Source organism: Phaenicophaeus curvirostris, chromosome 2 (assembly GCF_032191515.1).
Source record: "Phaenicophaeus curvirostris isolate KB17595 chromosome 2, BPBGC_Pcur_1.0, whole genome shotgun sequence".
NCBI lineage: Eukaryota > Metazoa > Chordata > Aves > Cuculiformes > Cuculidae > Phaenicophaeus > Phaenicophaeus curvirostris.
The window spans coordinates 74,810,912-74,832,256 of NC_091393.1; the positions used below are offsets into that span (position 1 = coordinate 74,810,912).

Genomic DNA, 21,345 nt, shown 5'->3' on the forward strand with positions numbered 1-21,345 from the left:
CTGCATGTTGCTCCAGTATTATTCTTATAGTGTGCAGCTTCTTCTCACGTGAGCCATTCTGAGATTTTACTGAATCAGGTAGTATTGGAAGTGTTGCATTAAATATTAGTGCAGAAGAGCAACAAAAATCACAAGTTGAGAGTTTTTCTGGGTGTCATCTGATGCTATGGGAACAGACAGGTTCTTCCAGTGATCCTTGTTAGAATGGGGGGGTTGCCATGGGGTGCTGGTTACAATTAGAGCTTTATTACTACATAATTTTTTTAACAATCAGCGTAGCTTATTGTTATCTGCAGTTTCTAACAGCAAAGCTTATTAGATTACACAGATTTTTTAGCAATTATCATAGCTTGCAACTAAATAGAATTTCTAATAATTCACCTAAGTTTCTTATTATCTCGAGTTTTTACTAACTAGACTTTTTAGTCACTTGGCTCCTCTGCAGATCTGATCAAATTCTTAATGATCAGTATGCGATACAATAATTGTAATCTAGACTCAGACTTTACCTAGAGGAAGATGATTTTTCACTCAGTCTTTGGAGGAAGAAGACAATGACAGTGGAGGCATCCCTGATGACCAGGAGATCATGAGGTTTTCCATCCAGCAGCAGTTCACGTCTTAGCCTCCTTGCAGTCTGCTGTATTTTATAGGCAGTATCTCATGTGCTGTTACACTTCCCTGTTCCAGTCGTGGCTGCCATCACATCCTGGTGACAACACTGGTGGGCAAACCATCTTAGTGCCATGTTGAAAAAGGGGTAGAAAGAAGCATGGGAGGTGTGATACGTGACCAGTGCGCTTTCGTATGGCTGTTTGCGCAGAAAACGTCATTGGTTATGCTAAGCATGTTATGAGGTGTTAGGAGCAGGAGGTACTGGTCACACTGGGCTAGGGTGTTTCATCAACATAGCATTTGAAAAGAGGTTCAGTACTTTAACATAACAGCCAGACTTTATCTTGATATTTTTTCAATTTATCTTTACTAGAAATTAGCAACAATTTAAAATACTTTCATGGTTAAACTTGACAGCAAGTATGATGAGTACAACCTACAACTGATCAATAATAAAATTACACTTACTGAATGGATATAGCCTACAGCAGTTTTTCTGACTTCAAATTTTTGAAGTGAATAAAGCTGTTCCACTCTTTATTAAAAACATATTTTGTTAATCTACTCCTACTTTTAATATTTCTCTTCTGACATATGCATTTTGGCATTCCTTTGTTTGTGTGAAACAGAGAGAAGTTTCTTCATATATTGTTGCATAATATAGTGACTTCTTTCTCTCCACAGGGAAGCTTTTATCATTCCTAATTTTGCCTTATCTATTACACCAAACATGAGGAAGGGAAATTTTGATCAGAGGCTCAAAAGGACAATATAGTCCACAATAGAGAAAAGTAGATCTTTAAAGGACCACTATGCTAGCTATTCTACCTTCCTATGTGTTACAATGCACTGTGCTGCCCAAGTAGCTTGTGTTTGGCTGAAGAATGTGTTTCAGAGTAGCTTCAAGTCTTGATCTGAAGACCCCAGAGGATGGAGGATCCACCATTTTCTATGGAGAATCCATTGTTTTCTTTGGTAGTGTAGTCTGAAGTCTTTCACTATCACTTAAATAACGTGTTTAAATATTTGACTAGACTTGATTTCTTCCAGAGGTGCTTCTCACTCTGTGCTAATTTAAAGTACTCCTTAAAGTTTTTTCTTACCATTGTTCCACTTATACAGTAATCAGTTCATCTTTCAGTCTGCTTGTACTGAGCTGTCAAGTCCTCCATCTGCACCAATGTGATCCAGATAATATAGGAGCACATGATCATATTTCTGATTAATTAGCTGCTGCACATGATATGGTGTTTATGCTGGATTTATGTTTTTGTGGTGGATTTATGCCAGCTACAGGGGAACAAACATTACCTGATCTGAGGTAGAGTTGAAGTGGTACAGACACATGATACTTCATCCAGCATTAAGTTGGACAGGATAAAATTACCTTTTTGTATATATATAGGAACAAGTTTAAATCAGCAAAATTAATTTGTTGGACATGGTGTCAAGTAGCTGCAACATTTTTTATTTGATCTGAGGCATCCTAAACCACGTCACTGAACCATGGCTAAAGTTACTCAATAGAAGACATTTTTTTCCTGAGATAATTATGTGGCTTTTCCTCTCTTTTCCTACAGCCGTTTTAAAATGAAGACATCAGTGTTGGATGTAGAATACAACACCAGAGTTTTAGTAGCATATCTAGAGACAGCATCGCCTTCCTGTTCCCATATTCCACACCTGTGCTTACAGATCAGAAGGCTGCTTTTTCTTATGGAGTCACATTAGGAAGTCCCGTTTCTAGGCTACTTTGAGCACTTGGAGCTGGTGTAACCACAACTGTAATCAAGGTTACAATCTACCACTCCTTAGGAACAGTTTGTGTGGCAATTCTGTATTTATCATCGGTTGTTGAGGAATATGCTGGAATGTTATAAGGACCATTCTAATGCTTTTTTTGGACACTCCTTGGTTTAATGCTGATGTCTCCATATTGGCTCTGTAAGACTTCTCTGCTTGCTTGGTGGACCCCAGTGAGACAGGTCTGGCAGGTAGTGTGCTCCCGTCTAGCCCGCTGCTGAAAAAGAAGAGAGACAGTCATCTGAGTGGCAATTCCAGCCAAAGAGCCAACCCTCTCCTAGCGCAATCTAATACAGAGATTTGTTGCCCAAGCGGATGCAAGAGGAAGGTGCACAGAGCTAGGAGAATTTCGTCCCTTCCTGACTTGGCCCAAGAGCAGCAATCCAGTGGCTTGTGGTGAACTGTGACAGCAATATGCTCTCTTTCTCTGCCACCACTAGGCAGCAGCCTCTCTCTTTGTGGCATGCACCAGATGGTGCATTCCCTGAGGCTTTCAAGAGAGGCTAAAGGCAGATTGCTGCTGCAGAGTCCGGGAATCCCCAATTCCACTCCCTGCTCTTTCCCCACTATCCTTAGTTAGCCAATTCTACATTTCTCAATGTGCACATAATTTCTGCAGCATGGTGTGAATTTAATCAAATCCAAATGCCCTCTGGTGCTAAGGCAAGCATACTATAAAAATTGAATGTATCACATCTTTTTAAGGTAAGTTAACAGCATCTTCACTTTCATAAAGTAGGGTCTGTGATGATAGGGCCTCCAAAACTGACGGGGTGGGAAGACAGATAAAAGAAGGAAAAAGGTGAGAAAAGCACTGAATGCCAAGTTTATGTACAATCTCTGTGAAAAACTGTCTATGAGCTGAAAATGATGAGTGGCATAAGATGCAAGTACAGGAATACTGCCTGTGATAAATGACTTAGAAAGTAAGCGGCAGGCTTCCCAGCCCTTTGATCATCTTTGTGGCCCTTCTTTCATAGAATCATAGAATCACCAGGTTGGAATCACCACCGGATCATCGAGTCCAACCATTCCTATCAAATACTAACCCATGCCCCTCAGCACCTCATCCACCCGTCACTTAAACACCTCCAGGGAAGGTGACTCAACCACCTTCCTGGGCAGCCTGTTCCAGTTCTTTGGACCTGCTCCAATTTGTCCACATCTTTTTTTGTGTAGCAGGGACCAAAACTAAACACAATAATCAAGATGTGGCCTGGCAAGTGCTGAGTAGTGTGGGATAATGACCTCTTCTTTCCTGGTGATGCAGACCAGCAACCTGCTGGCTTCTTTGCTGCAGCAGCGCACTTTGCTTATATGGAGCTGCTTGTCCACCAGGACTGCCGGGTTCCTTTCTAGAGAGCTGCTCCACAGCTGAGTAGATCCCAGCATATGCTATATTCCTGGATTATGTTTTCCGAAGTGCAAGTCCTTATGGTTTCTCTTGCTGAACTTCAGTTAGCAAGTTCTTGTTAGCCAACTCTTTGAGCCTATCCAGGTCTTCCTGCAAGGTGGCTCTCCCTTCTGAAGTGTCAGCTTTCCCACTTATTTTATTATCATCAGCAAACTCCATTGGGGTACCCTTGATCCCATCATCCAGATCACTTATGAAAATATTAAACAGCATTGGGCCCAATATCGATCCCTGGGGGACCCCACTTGTGACAGGTTGCCAGTTGGAAAAAGGGACATTTACCACCATCCTCTGGGTGCAACCTGTCCGCCAATTCCCCACTGTTTTAACACTCTGTGCAAACCACAGAGTGCAATCAGTGTAAATGCTCAGACTGTCGAATACTATGTGAAACCAAGTTTTAGTTAACTTATTAAAACAAGAAAGGTAACAAATGATTAGTAGTGATTAACAACAAGTTAACAATAACAACTTTAAAGGCAATACATCTAAACATTACTGTAAGAGAATAAGTGTAATAATTAAGAAAGTTACATCGCCAATTGCCCTGTTATAATCATCCAGATCCGCAGTCTCTGGTGAGCCCCTAGTTACAATAAGGATTTTGAAGAGCATTTCCCCTGGCAACTGGGAGGTCCTGTGCAGTGTGTCTCCTCGCAGGTTAGGTCTCCAGGTCACTGCAAGAGTGTCCAGCTTTTGTATTGTTAAATAAACAACTTGCACCATTCTAAGCCAGGGAAGTGGTGGATGCTCCATCCCTGGAGGTGTTCAAGGCCAGGTTGGATGGGGCCTTGGGCAGCCTGGTCTAGTGGGAGGTGTCCCTGCCCATGGCAGAGGGGTTGGAACTAGATGATGTTTAAGGACCCTTCCAACCGAAACTATTCTATGAGTCTAAAAACTCTATGAGTCTCTGGTCTGAGCTGCCCCAGTGCCCCCTCCCCTTCAGTATATACTGAAGAAGCTACAGTTAAAGTGGCACAGCCTGCTTCTACTAATAGTCTGACTAAGGCGCATTTTCTCATGCTCTATGCATTACAGAATTAAGACAGCACAATTCTACTGGTAATAGCAATGCAAGAAGTTACAAATTAAATACGCATGCCAATGCAATATGAATCATCCATCATTTAGGCTTGTTGATCAGGCCCTGTCACTTCCTCCATCCACTGCAAAGACCACTTGTCTAGACTGTAAGACATCAGTTTCTCTAGGAGAAGACTGTGGGAAACCATATCAAAAGCCTTGGAGAAATCCAGGTAAACAATGTCTAGAGTTGACCTCTATACATTCAAGGTTCTCCTTAACATATAGTGCAACTTTTCTTCTCTGCCTGTCTTTACAAAAGAGCTTGTAGTCATCCATCACAACCCTCCAGTTATTTGTGTTGTCCTACCACGTTTCAGTTATTCCTAGAAAATCACAACTTTCTGTCTGGGTGAGGAGCTCCAGTTCCTCCTGTTTCTTTCCCTAGACTGCGTGCATTGGTATGCAAATACTCAAGGTGGTTGGTCTTCTGGTTCTCATCCTGGAAAGCAGCTAAAGAATATTTGTTGCTGCTCTCATTGGCCTGGTTTATTCCCCAGTTGGATGCAATGGTGTGAGTGTTGCCACTTTGGACTTCATTCCTCTGTGTCCTTCAGTTTAAAGACCTCCTCACCAAGCTGGCTAGCCTGCTGCCAAAGATTCCCTTGCTTCTTTTAGACAGGTGGATCGCTTCCCTCTCTAACCGGCTATAGTCATCGAAGAATGTCTCATTGAAGGTAAAACCCTCCTGACAGCACAAGCCACAAAGGCAGAAGCTGATTTGCATTATAAGTCTATTTCTGGCTACACTCATTCCTCTGACTGGTGAAATGAGTGGAAAGATAACTTGGACAGCAATACTTTTTGCTTGCACCCACAGGAATTTGTTGCCTTCCTTGATTCTGCCCAGGTTCCATTTTGCAGTGTCACTTTTGCTCACATGGAGGAGTTTGCTGCATTTCCATTTTGCAGCCCAGCTTCAAAAACTGAAAGTGGGAAGCAGAATACAAGATGATGAGAGGAAGCCATCACAATCAAATTCCATATAAACCGTAATGCTGCATTTCTCTTAGAAGTGAAAAGAAGTGGCAGGGGACTCTCCTGCCTATAGCAGCTGAGGCGCCAGCAATTTAAAGAGGCATTTCAGCTTCAAATACCATCAAGAGTTACGGCAAAAGAATGAGAAACCAGGAGTGTTATAAAACGATATCCCTGCATATGGTTTTACACTTCTTTTGGCCAGTTCCTCTGTCTGCAAAACTAAGTTGGGAGCAGAAATAAAAAGACTCTCTCCCCAGGCTCTGCAGAATGTAGCTCATGTAGTCCCTTTTAAGGTCATCTGTACTGCCTGGCTGGTCAGGCAGGTGCAGTATTTACCTTGACATGCTGGTCATCCTGCAGGTGGATGCAGGTCCCAAAAGAGGAAATAATTTATAAATTAATTTGCTCATAATTTTTTTGAGTATTTTTATACTGGTTCATAACGAGTTTTAGTTATGTGTTTTTGAAACACAACATGGATAAACAGAGAAATTAGATTAAGTTTGCAGAATGTTTCTAAGTGGTATTCTCCACTGAATGTGATCAGACCATATAATAACTCCCAGATTCAATCCAGAGATTAATATTTTTACCCCACAGAAATAGTTATTTTGTCCTTTTGTCTTAGAAAATCACCATCATTGTCAACAACTGAAGACACTTTCATTATTGGCCTTGCAAAATCTCTTTCATTAATATTCCAATGGACAATGCACAGATACTTGGCAGCTTACAAATCCTATTCTCTCTCTTGCTTCACCTCCATTCTTTGCAATAGACCTTAACCAGATTCCTTTTGGCCTTTGCCAGCTACACAGTAATACATTGCATCTTCTTTCCTGCTGGCCAGGCTTACCAGTAACTCTGTATCTGGTAGCGATTTTTAGTTTAAATTTTTGTGATTCATACCAGTGAGTTTCAATAATGCAAATATATAATTTCTTGTCTTCAGCGAAAATGCTGTATTTATCACTATTTTACCCAGAGTCCTGAAATTAATGTATGAATAGACAGCAAAAATATCTCTTGGTATGCTTTGTAACAGAAGTGTAAAATGTTCATGTATCGAGTACTGGTATGGAGTTTGCTTCCTTGCAGTCTCCTCTAGAATTATTTAATACCTTCCTAATTATGTTCTCATAACAGAATAATAGCTAATTGCCTTCCTAACTATTAGCAGAGATAATCCTATCTATACATTCCTTTCCCATTTGAAAGTTGGCTAACGTTACAGAAACTTACAGTTTTTGCTCAGCCCAAGGTGTAACCACATAATGTTTCCTTTTATCTCTTGGACTGCTAGAATTTTTGCAGAGGTAACTTTAGAATTTTATCTTTCTTCACTTCTTTTCAAGACAACATGCCTTTTAACCATATTTTTATATCTGATGCCAAATAATTTGTGCTGTTTTGTCATTACTAGGCAGCTTTACAATTCCTTATGCTTTGTATTTAAACTTCAGGTTTTCTTCCCAGAAAGGCATTACTGTGTGCCATGCTCCCGCTCTCCAATTTTAACCATACCCACCAGTCCTATTGTGCCATCTAAGGCCATAATTTCCTAATGTGATTGTTCAAGAAGGTTTTGTATGCTTGTGTGCTGCACAGTCTTGCAATTTATGATTCCAGATGCCTTTTGTTGTCCTACAGTTAGTCTACTGGCCTCAGCTCCATGAGAGAGAGGCCATGAGACATAGTCTACTGCCCTCAGCTCCATGAGACATTGCCAAATGTCTGTTCTCCATAAGTAAAGGGAAGCATGGTACACACAGAGTGGGTCACGGATTTTTTTTTTCTTTGCTCCATCTCTGCTGTCTGGAGTAGGGCCATAGTTGAAGTAGCTCGAAAACTTTTCTGTCACTCCTATTTGTTTGTCATTGATAAATGCACAAAGGCTTGGTGGGTGCTCAGTCCCAGCTACTCTGCAGAGAGCTGTTCAAATTGCAGTCCCAGGACAGAGACCTGAAGTCCCAGCCATGACGTGGACACCAAGACAGAAGTATGTCTCTTTGACTTCACCTATGTGAGGTGTGGGCCTTGGGAGGAAGTTGGACAGCTTGATATCCTGGAAGTTTAAAGCCTTATTGGAAGATACATTTCGAGCACAGAACTGCACTGAGCTTTGGTAAGACTGATAAGGATGTAAGATCTGGATTTGCATTACCAAATTTCTGCTGTTGATACTGGAAAAGCAGGGTTATAAAGGGCTATGCTAAGACAGTGATAAAAGATTAAACTATATACAGGAGTTTCAATAAATTTTTTTACTTAAAAATAATAATGCTTTTACCAAAGTAGTAAATTACTTGTTTTACTCATAGGATGTCTCTAGTATCCCCGTATTGGGGATGCTCTTTTAAGTAGGAAATAAAAAGCAAGGGAAAAGTGTTAAGGTTCATTTCATATGCACAGTGAGAAATATATTATGGACTCGCTCTTTTAAGGTCCACAAGCCTGTTCTCTTCATTTCTTATCATGAGAGAGGCAGCCATTACAGGGGGAAGGTAGCGCTTTTTCATGGAAGCAATAAGTATAGTTTGACAAATAGGCAAATTTTCTCTGCCCCTTTGCGTAGTCAAAAGCATATACGAATAGGTAATTTCTAAGTTTTGGGGAGGACAGTTAAGAATAAAAAATTATTAAATAACTTCCAGATACTGCACCTATATCCCTTGGTGTCAGTTATATTCTTGGTATCCCCTTCAGAATTAAAGTAATTTTGGTCAATTAAAATTATGATAAATACTTTAAACTAATCTTAAGTTACACACATTGAAGTGTCCTTCTCCCCCTCTTGATGTGCCAGACTGAATTTGGCAAATAATTAAATTCAAGTACATCTACTCCCATTTGAACAGAAGAGCTCTGTTAATTTTTGCTGACCACTCAACTGACATAGTATTTATTTTTGGAACAGCTCATAGAGACCACAATAGCAATGAAATTATTTTGGAAAAAAAAAAAAACTACACCAATTAATAATAAGAAAAAATTGTATGTATTTTTTTATAGATCCAAATTAATTTTAAGACTCAGCTAAATTCTTATCTAGCTGTGAACTTTGGAAACATCAATTGCTACTGTATTGACAGCTACTAGTGGGGAGAGAGTTTCACCATTCCTAGAAAGTTGTATCAAAATGTGTTCTGCAATAACAATGAAAGAAGGTCACATTTGAAGGAAGTTTGTTTTGACTGCCTTCTTCCTAATTGCTCCTTACAAACATATAATAGAGTAGCAAAACCCACAAACATGTAATAGAGTATAGCAACACCCACAGTCAATCTTTGCCCTATGTAAGACACCATTTGCTTAAGACTGTGATAGAATTCACCAGCTTAATTCAATATTTTTTCCATACTGGGAGACTGCCTCCCAGAATTACTTTGGAAAATGTCACTGTATCAAGGTTTTCTGCAAAAAGAATCGTTGTCTAATAGGGAAAGAGGGTTTGCCTATCAGAGATGTTAAAGAATGGATCAGTTCCTGGGCAGGACTGTGCTGGAGCAGATCCTGGGGCGCAGTAACAACCCACAGCACTTTGACATACAGCTTAGGGCTAGGTGGCTTTCCTGGAAAGCCAAATCCTCTTGAGCTAGGCCTCATGACTTCATTTGGTGTGGGGCAGGAAGGCTAAAGAGAGCTCTGAATAAGCTAGCTAGGCTACTCAAAGCACTCTATAGTCACCTTAGTGTGGTCTCCTGCTAGAGATGCACATCAAAAAACCTCTGAACACTGTTGTCCTAAGCAAAATTTCCAGTGACTCCAGTCAGACATCTGTGACAGGACAATGGATGTGCATCTATGAAATATTTTATGCTCCAGTGGGCAATAAAGGAGAGGGGAAAAAACATTGTATTTACAGCATGCTATTGAGTTCTTTGTGTTTGTTTGGGTCTCTTGAGAACTTTTTTACAAAAAAGTATCATGAAGGCATTTATGTTTTCAAACTTGGCCTGGGGTTAAGGTTACCAGAGTGTAGAGATATGTCTCTGGCTGTTCCCAGGAAAAGCAATTTAAGCTTGGCAGAGTTGTTTCTGAGAAATGTGTTTGTATCTGCTCAAACATAAAGTTTGTCAGCTAATCTCTTTCGAGTCTGCCTGTGCAGAGCAGTTCCTTTGGTTCATCTGAGACTATAAGCAAGAACCAAAGTGTGTAAACCCGCAATCCAGCCAAGTATTTCCCAGGCTGGCACTGTAGTGCCAGAGCAGGACTGTTCATACATTACTGCCTGGCAGGGTACTCAGCAGGGAAGAAGTAGTCCCATAGCTGAAGTCCTGGCAGCATGGATTAGGGAAATAGAAATTGAATGCAGAGAAGTGAAAAACACTGTGAGGCTTACAGTCAGGGCTAGAAGGTGGGAAGACATAAAAAGGTCAGGTAGCACAGAGCAGCACAGGAAAGGACAAGTAGGAGAATTGTTAAAAACATCTGGGGCAGAGTATGGGGCATGAGTGAGGAGGAATGGAAGGGAAAAGGAGATGATGTGAGAGGGTAGTATCAGGGTAAATCCAGTGATGAAGGGATACTTTAATACTGATGCTTTTCTGCGTGTTGAGTGTTTCACTTTAAAAGTTTCAGTGTCAGGAAATTTTTGACAGATTTTGGGAGGGAGCAAAGCTGACTGTGACTCAGAGTTAGTCCATGGTAGCAGTTTTCCTTAGGATGAAAAAAAGAAGAAATTAAGTCCTCTGAGTCTAATGTGAGCATGAACTCAGGACCTGATCTAGCTATTTCAAGTTCTATGCCTTTCTGTGTGTATAGACTGCTACGAATGCCATGAGGTCACTGTGTTTACAAATGTAAGGCAGATCAACCTGGGTTCTTCAAAATGGGAGCCTAAGGACGTAGAAATTAAGCCTCCCCTCTCCCCAAGATTTATATGCTGAGCATGATGTCATGTGGTGTGGAATATCCCTTTGGTCAGTTGGGGTCAATTGTTCTTAGCTGTGTCCTCTCCCAACTTCTTGTGCATCCCTGTTGTGGTCTCTGGTGGGATGGTATGAGAGCAGAAAAGGCCTTGACTCTGTGTAAGAGCTGCTCAGCAGAACTGAAACATCCTTGAATTATCAGCAAAGTTTCCAGAACAAATCCAAAACACAGCCCCCTACCAGCTGCTATGGAAAAAGTTAACTCTACCCCAACCAAAAACAGCACACAGTTTCAGCAGAGGCAGGACTTAGAACTACTTTTGACACGAACATCTATAAAGCAGATCTATTCAGTTCACAACCACAGTTTTCTCACAGATTTGTTTGTTTGTTTTATAGCAACCCATGACTTACAATCTCAAACTACTTCATGTAGCAGAATAAACAACCCAGATATGTCAGGTCACATGTGCTGAGTGTAAGACTCCTGCAACTAGCTGTCACCTCATGCACCCCTGTCCTGAGGTGTGTATCTTAGTCTCCTGCAGCCCCAAAGCATCGCTCTTGCTCTGTGATCCCCTCTGCCAGATGTGACTGCTTGGGCTGAGCAGTGAAACAACTGGGAGTCTGCTAGCTAGGGAGAAGAGGGGCATTGAGCATGTTGCTTCTGACTCCGAAAACACGCTCACAGGTCCTGGAGGGTGGCTGTGCTCCCAGCTGGAGACTGGCATCAGAAACCCTCCACCACCTGGCCTATTCCTCCTTCACACAAACTGTTTGCATGGGCACTTTGGATAGAGGAAATCCTGGAGATCTGCACCTTCCCTGATGTCCACAGGTGCCCAGTGTTTCTCTGGAAAGAACAGCCAGATTCTGTTGCAGCAACTGTGTAGATTCATGCTGTCATAAGTCCCAGTTATGCAAAGACTTTGTAGTTTACTGAAATGTGACACTATGGAGGCAGTGCAAAGCCAATGGAGTGTGGAATTAAATAGTATATGAAGCATGATGCATTTTCATGTAAAGGTCAATAGAAACCATACTAATCCTGTGTCATTGCTGAGTCCTTTCCAGCTGCAGGATCCAGAAAAACTGCTGCAGAGGCAACTGTTAGACCTGTTAGGGAGCCCAAGAAGAGCAAGTCTATAGCTAAAGGTAACAACCTTAACTGCAAAGGGAGAAGGACAGAGGTGAGTGAACTACAATGAAAGAGGAGCAGAGTGCAGTGGTAGAGCAGAGAGAGGGACAACTCCTATGTGGAAAAAAAGCACACGAAGAGCCTTAAAGCACATGAAGAGCCATAAAGGAGGTGAGGATCTGAAGAAGGAAGCACAAAGAAATGACAAAGGTGGGAAGGCTGGAATTGCAAAATGGAGGCAGAGTGGGAGTTAGACATAAAAGGCGAAAAGAAGGAATTAATAGAGTGGAAGAAGCCAATCAATAGTATTTTAAAGATGCAATATGTCTTGCAACTCTAGTTTCAACTCTAGAGTTTAATGTATGTTGGTCAGAAACAGTCTGAGCAAGATATATCTTTGGAGAGGGATAGCTCACCAAATGTCTGGCTTCCTTCAGTCATTTCTCAGCCCCATGTAGACCACTTATGGAAAATAATTAGTTTCTTTAAGTGTAGTTATAAGAGCACTGATTTCTGCATGTGTGGATTTTGTACCATTTTTCATGTAGATGTGTTCTTTTGTTCTGTTCACACTCTCAGCCTCTGTGAACTCTCTGAACTCTATGCTCCAGTGGAGCAGTGTGCTTTTTGACACGCATAGCATAGTGTCTGGTTAAGTTACTCTGGCACATATTTCATGCTTTTGGCAGACACCCACAGTTTAGCAATGGGAACAAAGTGATCTGTCTTCGTAAATATCAAGCGGATATTTCTGGAGAAGAACAAGAGTGAGATACCTTGCTGAAATGTATGCTTTGGCTGGCTGAGCCTTTGACACACGATTGCTTAGATAAAACATAGTCTTTAAGTACTGCTGCCCTTTAGATACTATCAAGTAGTAGACGTAAATATGAAGCACCATGAGATCTGTACCTTTGTCATCACCACAATCCGTCTAGCCATGTTGCCCCTTGCCCTGTCCTCTAATCTTCATACAAGTATAAATCTGGACCAAGTTTAGTTAGGGTTTCAGCTGAGATAGCTGGCCTGGCATTGAGTTCAGTCTGCAGCCTGAGAAAAATATTTTGCTTGTGCTAGTTTTTTTTGCTCAGCTAATTCCAAATCTTGTCCCTGTACTCCAGCTTCTTGATAGAGTCTCTCTCTCACCAAGATAGCTCAAAGTTCTATTCCCGGTGAGTTACAGGCCACATATAGTCCTCAAATTTTCTTCTCAGTGTTTTGGCCTGCACAGAGGGAAGAAATCCTTGAGCTCCAGTGCTCTGTTGCGACCAAGTCTGCAAAAGCCTAGAATTCCACTTGCTGGGTAAAATACATTTAATAAGGAAAGATGATCTGCCTAAGGACTGTATAAGCCAGTCCTGATCTACATTTGTCTGGCCTGTCCTTAACAATTGCCATTGATCAAGATCCTTCCTACCTTTCAGCTAGTATGTTCCAGCGTTTCTCTGTCCTTCCCGGCATTTTCTATATTGCTATTTAGGCCTGTTACTTCTTATTGTATTTCCAGTAAACAAAGAGAAGGTTTTACTCCTTTCTTCTTTGCATTAATTTTTATACTGTTGTACATTGTTAGAATGTCATCTACTGCTTTTCTCTTAGTTAGCTTTAACAACCCTGAGTCCCTCAGTCTTTCTAAATGCTACATTTCCTAGGCCACGTTTTTTTCTCTTAGCTGCTTCCACTTTGTCCTTGTCTTTTATAAAGGACAGAGTTCAGCTGGACATAGTATAATTTAAGTTTCTATTAGCACCATGCAAAGAAGAAAGATTACTTCAGGTGTCTCAAACAGCATTCCGGTTCCTACTTTACATTTAACATTTACCTTTTTTTTTTGCAATAGCCTTGCATCATTAGCTCATGCTCAGTTTGCTACATACCAGCACTCCCTTTACTATGCAGCCTGCTCTCCAGCTTGTCTTTTACATTTCGTCAGTCCTCCTGAAGTGTAGTATTTTGTCATTGTGTTTATAGAATAATATCTACTATTTTAAACTATGAAAACAGTGTTTTGAGACTGTTGTAGATTATAGCCCTCAATCCTGGTGTGCTTAGCGTCTCCTATAGTTGTGCCAGCCTCAAACATTAGGAATAATAGTTTTTTTCCCAGAGGCATATCATTCATCAAAAAAAAAAAAACCCTGGGTAGTACTAGAAAGGTCTTTTGCAGATCGTTTCTCAAAATATCCTTCTAGTTTGATAGTGAAAAATTGTTAGCTATCCTTTGATATAATTTATCAATCAATTTTGCAGTCACTTAAAATAACATTCTTTAAACCATAAACCCCCATGTTACTTACAGGAATGACACATGAGACAGTGTATAAAATCTTACTAAGGTCAAGACATGGAACACCTTCTGCTGCTACCTTCCCTTTCCTATAATATATCAAATTTTTGTCAGTTACTTCACTCAACTGACGTATTTTAAGAAAACAGGATTAACTAAGTTAAATATAGAAATGAGTCCTGCCTCCTACTGTTGTAGATATATAGCACTTCTAGTCAAGGAGGCTGTTAAGTACTTGTGTTTAGGTTTTTAGACAAAGGTCTATCATGCCGTACATCCCGGACTCCAGGATCATGGCTGTGCAGTGTCTGCAGACAATACGTGGGTCCTTTCCACATTACAAATAAAAAGGAAGAAATAATAATACCAAATATAAATACAGTAATATTTCATGATAAAGTGTATTTAAAACCTACTTGGTGTTTGTAGACCAAAATGGAAACATTTGAGTAACGAATATACCAATATAAATGTATACTTGCTGATGGATTGTGGCATACTTATGCAGGTTGTTAATGCATCAAACCTAACAATTATATTCTTGGTTTCCCTTTAGTAAATGCATAATAACTGAAGTATTGGAGTTTGTTCCTATATCTGCTAAAGCCTGTAGAAAAGATCAATGTTTTTCATCATTCAAAGCCTTTTTTACCAATGGCAAGGAAGAAGTATCCTTTGTTGGTTCTAACTGAATGCTGATAACACTGGGAGATACCAGAGTTTTCCCATGGCAGTCTCAGAAATAATGGAAGAACAAAAGGAGTAAGGAAGTAATTTACAAACAAACTTGTGAAACCCTTTTGAAACCTGCCTGCTCTTGTAGCTAGTTTAGAAGAACAATTTCCACCCCCCCCCGAATCAAGCCTACACAGTTGTTCTTTACTAATTAAAACCAAATACTCATTCTTAGGTTCTATTCCTTTCCTGTTCCTTCCTTTTTTTTTTTTTCCAATTACTTGTATTTTATTAAGCATAGCACTCTAATAACTACTATATGCAATATAAAGAGGACTCACTTTCATCCCTAAACTGTGATTTGTAACAACCAACGAGGCACTACTTCCTAGTGCTAGATGCTCAGAATGACTGACTTGGGGTGCTTATAGTGTTGGTACTGAGTGTTACATAGCTCAGATTCCTTAAATTTATCTGGGGTCAAATAATTTTCTTTTTAGTGATGATTGTCTGTAATATAGAAGCAGCATTTTATTTTTAGCCATTTGCATTGGATACACAGCGTTTTGCAAATATATCTGTATTTTTTCCTATAATCCCACCTTATTCAAATGCAATTGCGAGCAACTGAGCTTTTCTGATCTAGCACCAAGTGTTCATCTTTAAGTCAATATTTAACTGTGTGGTCTTGAGTCAGGTGCAGTTGCTAGTTCCCTTTGACTACCAGCCTTTGATGGAGTTGGCTTTTGCAAGTGCTGTCTACCACAGCGTCAGTCTTCCTGGGATGGTATCACTCTGGAGCTTCAGTAATAAGTGCTGGTATTAAGCAATTGCTTATCTGTTCTATGGGGCTTACTCCCCCATTCTTAACCTGTTCAGTTTGTGTGTAATGTTGTTGGAGGAGTTGTGAGACATTATGAAATGCTGAAGTTATCATACTGGATTAGAGCAGAGACCCTTCACAGTCAGCACGCTGTCTTGATAGAAGCCAATATAGGTTCATTCAGAAGCACAGTAATTGGTACTCTGTTGCCCAGGGCAGCTGCTGCCTTCTGTCTCTCTTAAATGAAATATGATTTATCCCCTGAAATATGGAAATCAATGTACATTCCAAACCTCTAGACTTTTCTTCCTATTTTTTAAAGGACCTGCCTGTGTCTGTAACCTGTGGTTATCATCCTTCTTCTTCCAGTCCCACCAAAGTCTTTTTTTCAATGTTGTTTCTGTATCATGTTTAACAGGCATTTCTTATCATTGCATTCAAACTTACTTCCTTTCAGTATCATGAAAACTCTTTGTCACAGATATTCAGCTCTCCCAAACAGATTATTTTCTAATATTGTGTTTTATTTTTTATCTCTAATATGTTTATTCTAATTAGTCTCCAGTCCAAATTTAGCAGCCCCAATGGTTCGGTATGGCAGTCTCTTCTGTGTCTCTTCTTATTTTGCTACTGAACCCTTCTGCTGCCTTTGCTCAAATCAGTGCTGCCCAAACTTTCTGCTCTCCATTGATCATGATGCCATTTGTCCTAGGGTTTCCTCAGTACTTCTCCCATCCCTTGATCAGGTGTGTGCCTGCATCTCTTGCACAGGAAGGATGTGTCTGCTCCTGCCAGAAGTTTTCATCCACCCTTGCTCCTGCTACTAAGAGATCACAAAGAAAGAGTGTCCCTATGAACAGGCTTCAGGTTGGATGAATTTAGTAAGCGGGCCACAAACAGCCAAAGAATTGTAAATAGAACAATTTTTTTTCAGACAGAATTCTCAGAAATTATCCTGACGTTATAGGTTTACTATTGTTTTATACAGGTGAACTGTAAGCTTTTCAGTAATATGTATATCTTTCTTTTTCCTTAAATTATAGTAATCAAAAGTTTGCCTGAAGGTCACTGGAGGAACATGGAAGTAGGATGTTTTGCATATGACTTGGAAAGAAAAGCTAGTTCCAACTTTGTGTTTATCATAACTAATTCTGTAAGTCTGCATGATTAAAATAAAAAGGGAGTTTTCTTTTTTCCCATTACAGACACTGGGCAATGATTTAAGATGAGTTTTCAAGCTAGGCTGTGGACCAGCAAGCTATTACAGTTATCTGATAGTTATACATAGTCCCTGTGATGAAGGAATTGGGCACAAAGCAGCCTCCTGCCCTGGTGAGGATGATGTGCCCTGCAGCTGTCAGTCACTCAGCAGCACACACAGCCACTGCATACCCTGTGTGCTGCCAGGCTTTGTAGGCAGCTACAGCTACGCATCAGCTCCAGAAAAAAAAGCTCAGCTCCTGAACTTACAGCCTTCCTTACATCAGGAGATGAGACAAAACAGCAATACTGCATTCAAGAGGTCTGCCATCTGTCCCATACCTGCAGCAGATATTGCCAGAGACTTAATGGCCAGTCTGACGTTCTTCCTACCAGCATTGCTGGTGCGTGTGTGACAAGCTCAGATTTTGTTCTGAGGCTATGCCAGACTATGTCTCACTTTGCACGCCCTCTTAGCAAAAGGGACAAGGTCCACTCTGTGCAGCGTAAGCGGCAGTTAATAACCTACTTTCACTTCTTGTTTAACTATTCCTGGCTTGCTGATCCTTTTGGGGTACTGCAGAGTCCATACGAGTAAGTGGGGAAGAGCAAAGCATCTCAAGGAAGGGTGCTCAAGGAGAGGAGTATGAGGGGTGAGAAGGCTCTGCAGACAGTATGATAAGGAGGGGTAAAAATGCCTCATTTCACTTTTGAAAGTATTTTGGGGTATTTTATTTTACTTTCGCTTTGAACCAAAAGCAAGTTTGCCAGCTGCTTGGACTGAAATTTTAATGGCTTCATTTGTTTAAACCCAGTCTGGGATAGCTGAAAAATTTGGAATTGGCCACAGGAAAATATGGTACCAGATTGTGCCCTGGTGTTGACTATATATGGAGAACAAATTTGACAGCCTTCTCCTATAAGTATTCAATGAGAATGAGTGTAACACAACTCAAAACCAGTAAAAGATAAAAATTATCTCAGAGTGTAATCCACAAATAACCTACAGGATTTGGCTCAAAAAGAGGAAGTATATGCAGATTTTAGCAAAAAGTCTTCAACGGCAGATGTCTTTGGGACTTATCATTTGACATCCATAAGCCTTCAGAATAATTAGAGGCTTTGAGCAGGTCATCACAGACACCCGTGGTAGAAGCCCATCATGTTTGTGAACATCTTGAGCCTTCATCCAAGTGGTCAGGTACGCAAGGGTGTCAGCAGCTCCCCAGCAATGCTATTCCAGTGAAAACCTAGGGCAAAGACTCCTGTGCTGTCATTGTTGGTACAAATAATACAGGCTTGAAGTCAGAGTAATGTCCCCAGGTTTGGTCACCAATCTTTTCAACCGGTGCACAACTCAGAAGGAAACTCTCCTGTTTCATAGTAGGGTCAGGTTTCATAGCTGGTCAGGTCTGACCAGCCTGTAGTTAGTGTAATACAAATCTCTTAGCTTTGATTATCACTTGGGATACATGTATTTGCACAAACTAAGAAAACTGAAGATGCACACCTAAGAAGAGAGCTACAGCAAACAGCCTAGAATGGGAGGCCTTTGGCTGAGAAGGTACCACTAAAGTGATGAGAAGTCCAGACAGCACCTCAGCAAAAAGTTTTCAAGGAGTGAAAAAAATACTGTGACATGTGCTCTTGATGTAGCAGGGTGTCTCTCCCCTGCAGGAGGGGCACAACTTGCTCACCTCTGTGACCCCTGCAACAACTGTGCCCATAACCACTGCTCAGTGGAGCATTTTCCAGTGCATGGCTCCAGCCAGCTGTGGAGTCAGCTCAGTGTGTGTGAGAAATGTGAGGCCCTTGAAGGCATCACCCTCACAGGGGCCTGTCCTCTCGCCTCACTTGGACCACCAGCTCTCCTCCCCTTCTATATGTCTGGATGGGACAAGCGAGGAACCAGAGCATGTGGAACATGGCATGTGTGGAAATGGTTCTCGGGCACCATTCAGTGTGTTGGTTCATCCTCACCAGGGATGCAGGGCAGGCCATGCCCCCTATCCTCCAAGGGGAGATGAAAAATCTTTTCAGGGACTCAGAGCAGCCCTGGTCAGAAGCCCATAACTCTCTTCTGGAGGCTGACAGGGGTCACGGAAGGTGGGCCAGGGCATTCAGACAGTGCTCCAACATGGGTATGACAATCTGGATTACAGTCAGCACCTGCCTTCAAAGGGAAAGGCACCACATCATCCTTGCCCACCTTTGCAATATCTCTGATCCCTAGCCCCTAGTTCCTCCCAGTTATACCCAGGAGAGGGTTAGATGGGCAGATAAAGCACTAGGCTGGTGACCCGTAGGATAGGAGGGAGCCAAGTTCCCCCCCATTCTTAGCCACCAACCCTGAGCCCTTGACCCAGTTGCCCCAGGTATAAAACACCTCATGAGCACTGGAAACACAAGCTTCCAGACTGGAAAACTTGAGCTGCTACTGTCTGATCTACTGCATCTGGGCCTTGGAGAAGAGAAGAAACACCAGCAGCATATATGTCTCCAATCAACAAACTGTTGGAGGAGGAGAGCCCACTCTTAGCGGATTAAGATAACATACGTGAAAAGATTTCCACATTCTGTGGAAAGAAGAGCAAATGTATAGTTTCCCCCGTTTAGGTGAGCATCTCTGGAGTTTTCAAGGAGCTGGACTAATACCTTTAAGATGAAATTTGATGCACTGGCAAAGTATTTTCTCTTCAAAACCTGTTCTTCTGGAAAATAAATGATGGGGAAGATGATGAATAATTTATTATTCACTCATTTAAAAAGAAGCTGCTGTCAATGGTTTAGTCAGATGCAGTGCCTTTGGCCAATAAAGATAATAAGGGAAGAAGGATTAGTCATCAATACTGCACTGAAAGAAAAAGGTCAAATTTGTCATTGGTCTAAATCCAAAAGGTCGGGTTTTGTTCTGTTATTCTAAAATGGTGGCCTTTAGTACCTCTTTGATTTTCACACTGCAAAGTAATTCCAGCTGAGATTCCATGGAACAATTAAACCTATTAAATGTCCACACTTTATCAACGTTGCTTTTTCAAAACCCATCAGGAATAGTTTGCGCACCCTCAAGTAGCTATGTAGTACAAGCTGACAAGTGCTGTATTGAAACAAAGACTCAGGGCGTTGTTCAGATATGGAGAACCGCATCTGGCTGCTGGACTTAAGGACACAAGGAGATTTCCTTGGCGAAGTTGCTCTGCAACAAAGATTCTTGGATGAAATCCTGCCTTGGATTTTCAAAACTCCTATGAGGAAGGATTTCAGCAATGCCAGGATTTCAGTCCCTCAACAACAAAAGTTGATGCCTCCTGGCTGCCCTGCAAATGTACTTCTACTCTGCATGCACGTTCCTCCTGTTCTGCATCCACCACATCCGTGGTAGATAGCTCTATGGCTGTTTTTTTGCCCTCCTGTTACTGCAGAATAAGTCATCTTTCAGGGGCCTATAACCTTTATCCTGGAACAGCAACATCAAGAAGCACCATGGCAACACTCAACTTTGCTGGGAGCTGAGAAATGCCAGATCATGCTAGAAACTCCTGTTTGCGTCAGCTGTAAAAATTAAGACACTCTCAAACATAACCGGTTTTGACAAAGGATAAAGCAGTGCAAATCCCACTCCAATCTGCTGTATAAATTTCCCTGCAGTTTCTGTGGTTTGATATGATTCTCTCTTCTATAAAATTTACTTTCTCTGAGGTTCCATTTGCAAGTTTCTCACATCTTTTAATAGTTGTTAAGGTCCAATTTGTCACTATTATTTCAACAGGCAAGTTAGAGTGCTAATGCTGGCCTCGTGTACTCATAACTCTAGCATCTCATTGCCGAAGGGCAAACCCAATGCTTATTGGTAATGTTACTCCAAAGAGCATTCCTTTCCATACTGTAAAAAATATGACAAATGTGATGATATTGTATGAAAAAATATTCTCCCTACCTTCCAGGTTTCACTGTATTTAGAAATATTTAGTACTTCTACACCACAACTGTCTTGATTGCTGGAAATGTGTCTTATCTTGCTTTGGAAAGCAGCGAATATATTAACATGTTGGTGCTGGTACCCTGCTTACTCATTTTCAGATGTGTTCAGTATGATTTAATCTAGATTCATGATGTTATGACATTTCATGCCTCATCTTACTTAAGTTGATATTGGCAACCAGGAACATGGATTACTTATTAACAGTGCTTATATATTGATATGCTGAGCACCATCCAAAGCGCAAGAGGGCAAAAGAAAGAAATTGAGAGGGTAGATTTTACCATAAATGAAACTTAATTGGCCAGGGAAGAAAATGCCTAACAAGTATGAATATAATTTCTCCATTTCGCTCTCCCTAGGACGATATGGATTGTCCAAAGTGTCAAGAGGGATACACCTACCTGAACTAAAGATATGTGAAAATGAAAACTATACAAACACTATTTTTTTTACTCCTACGAATATCAGTGCTA

General features: G+C 41.0%; 1 protein-coding gene across 1 annotated transcript in view; it reads left to right on the plus strand.

The window, feature by feature from the left end:
* SRD5A2 (steroid 5 alpha-reductase 2) overlaps positions 1–21,345 on the plus strand; it is a 29,236-nt gene that overhangs the window by 1,758 nt on the left and 6,133 nt on the right. The window lies entirely within an intron of this gene.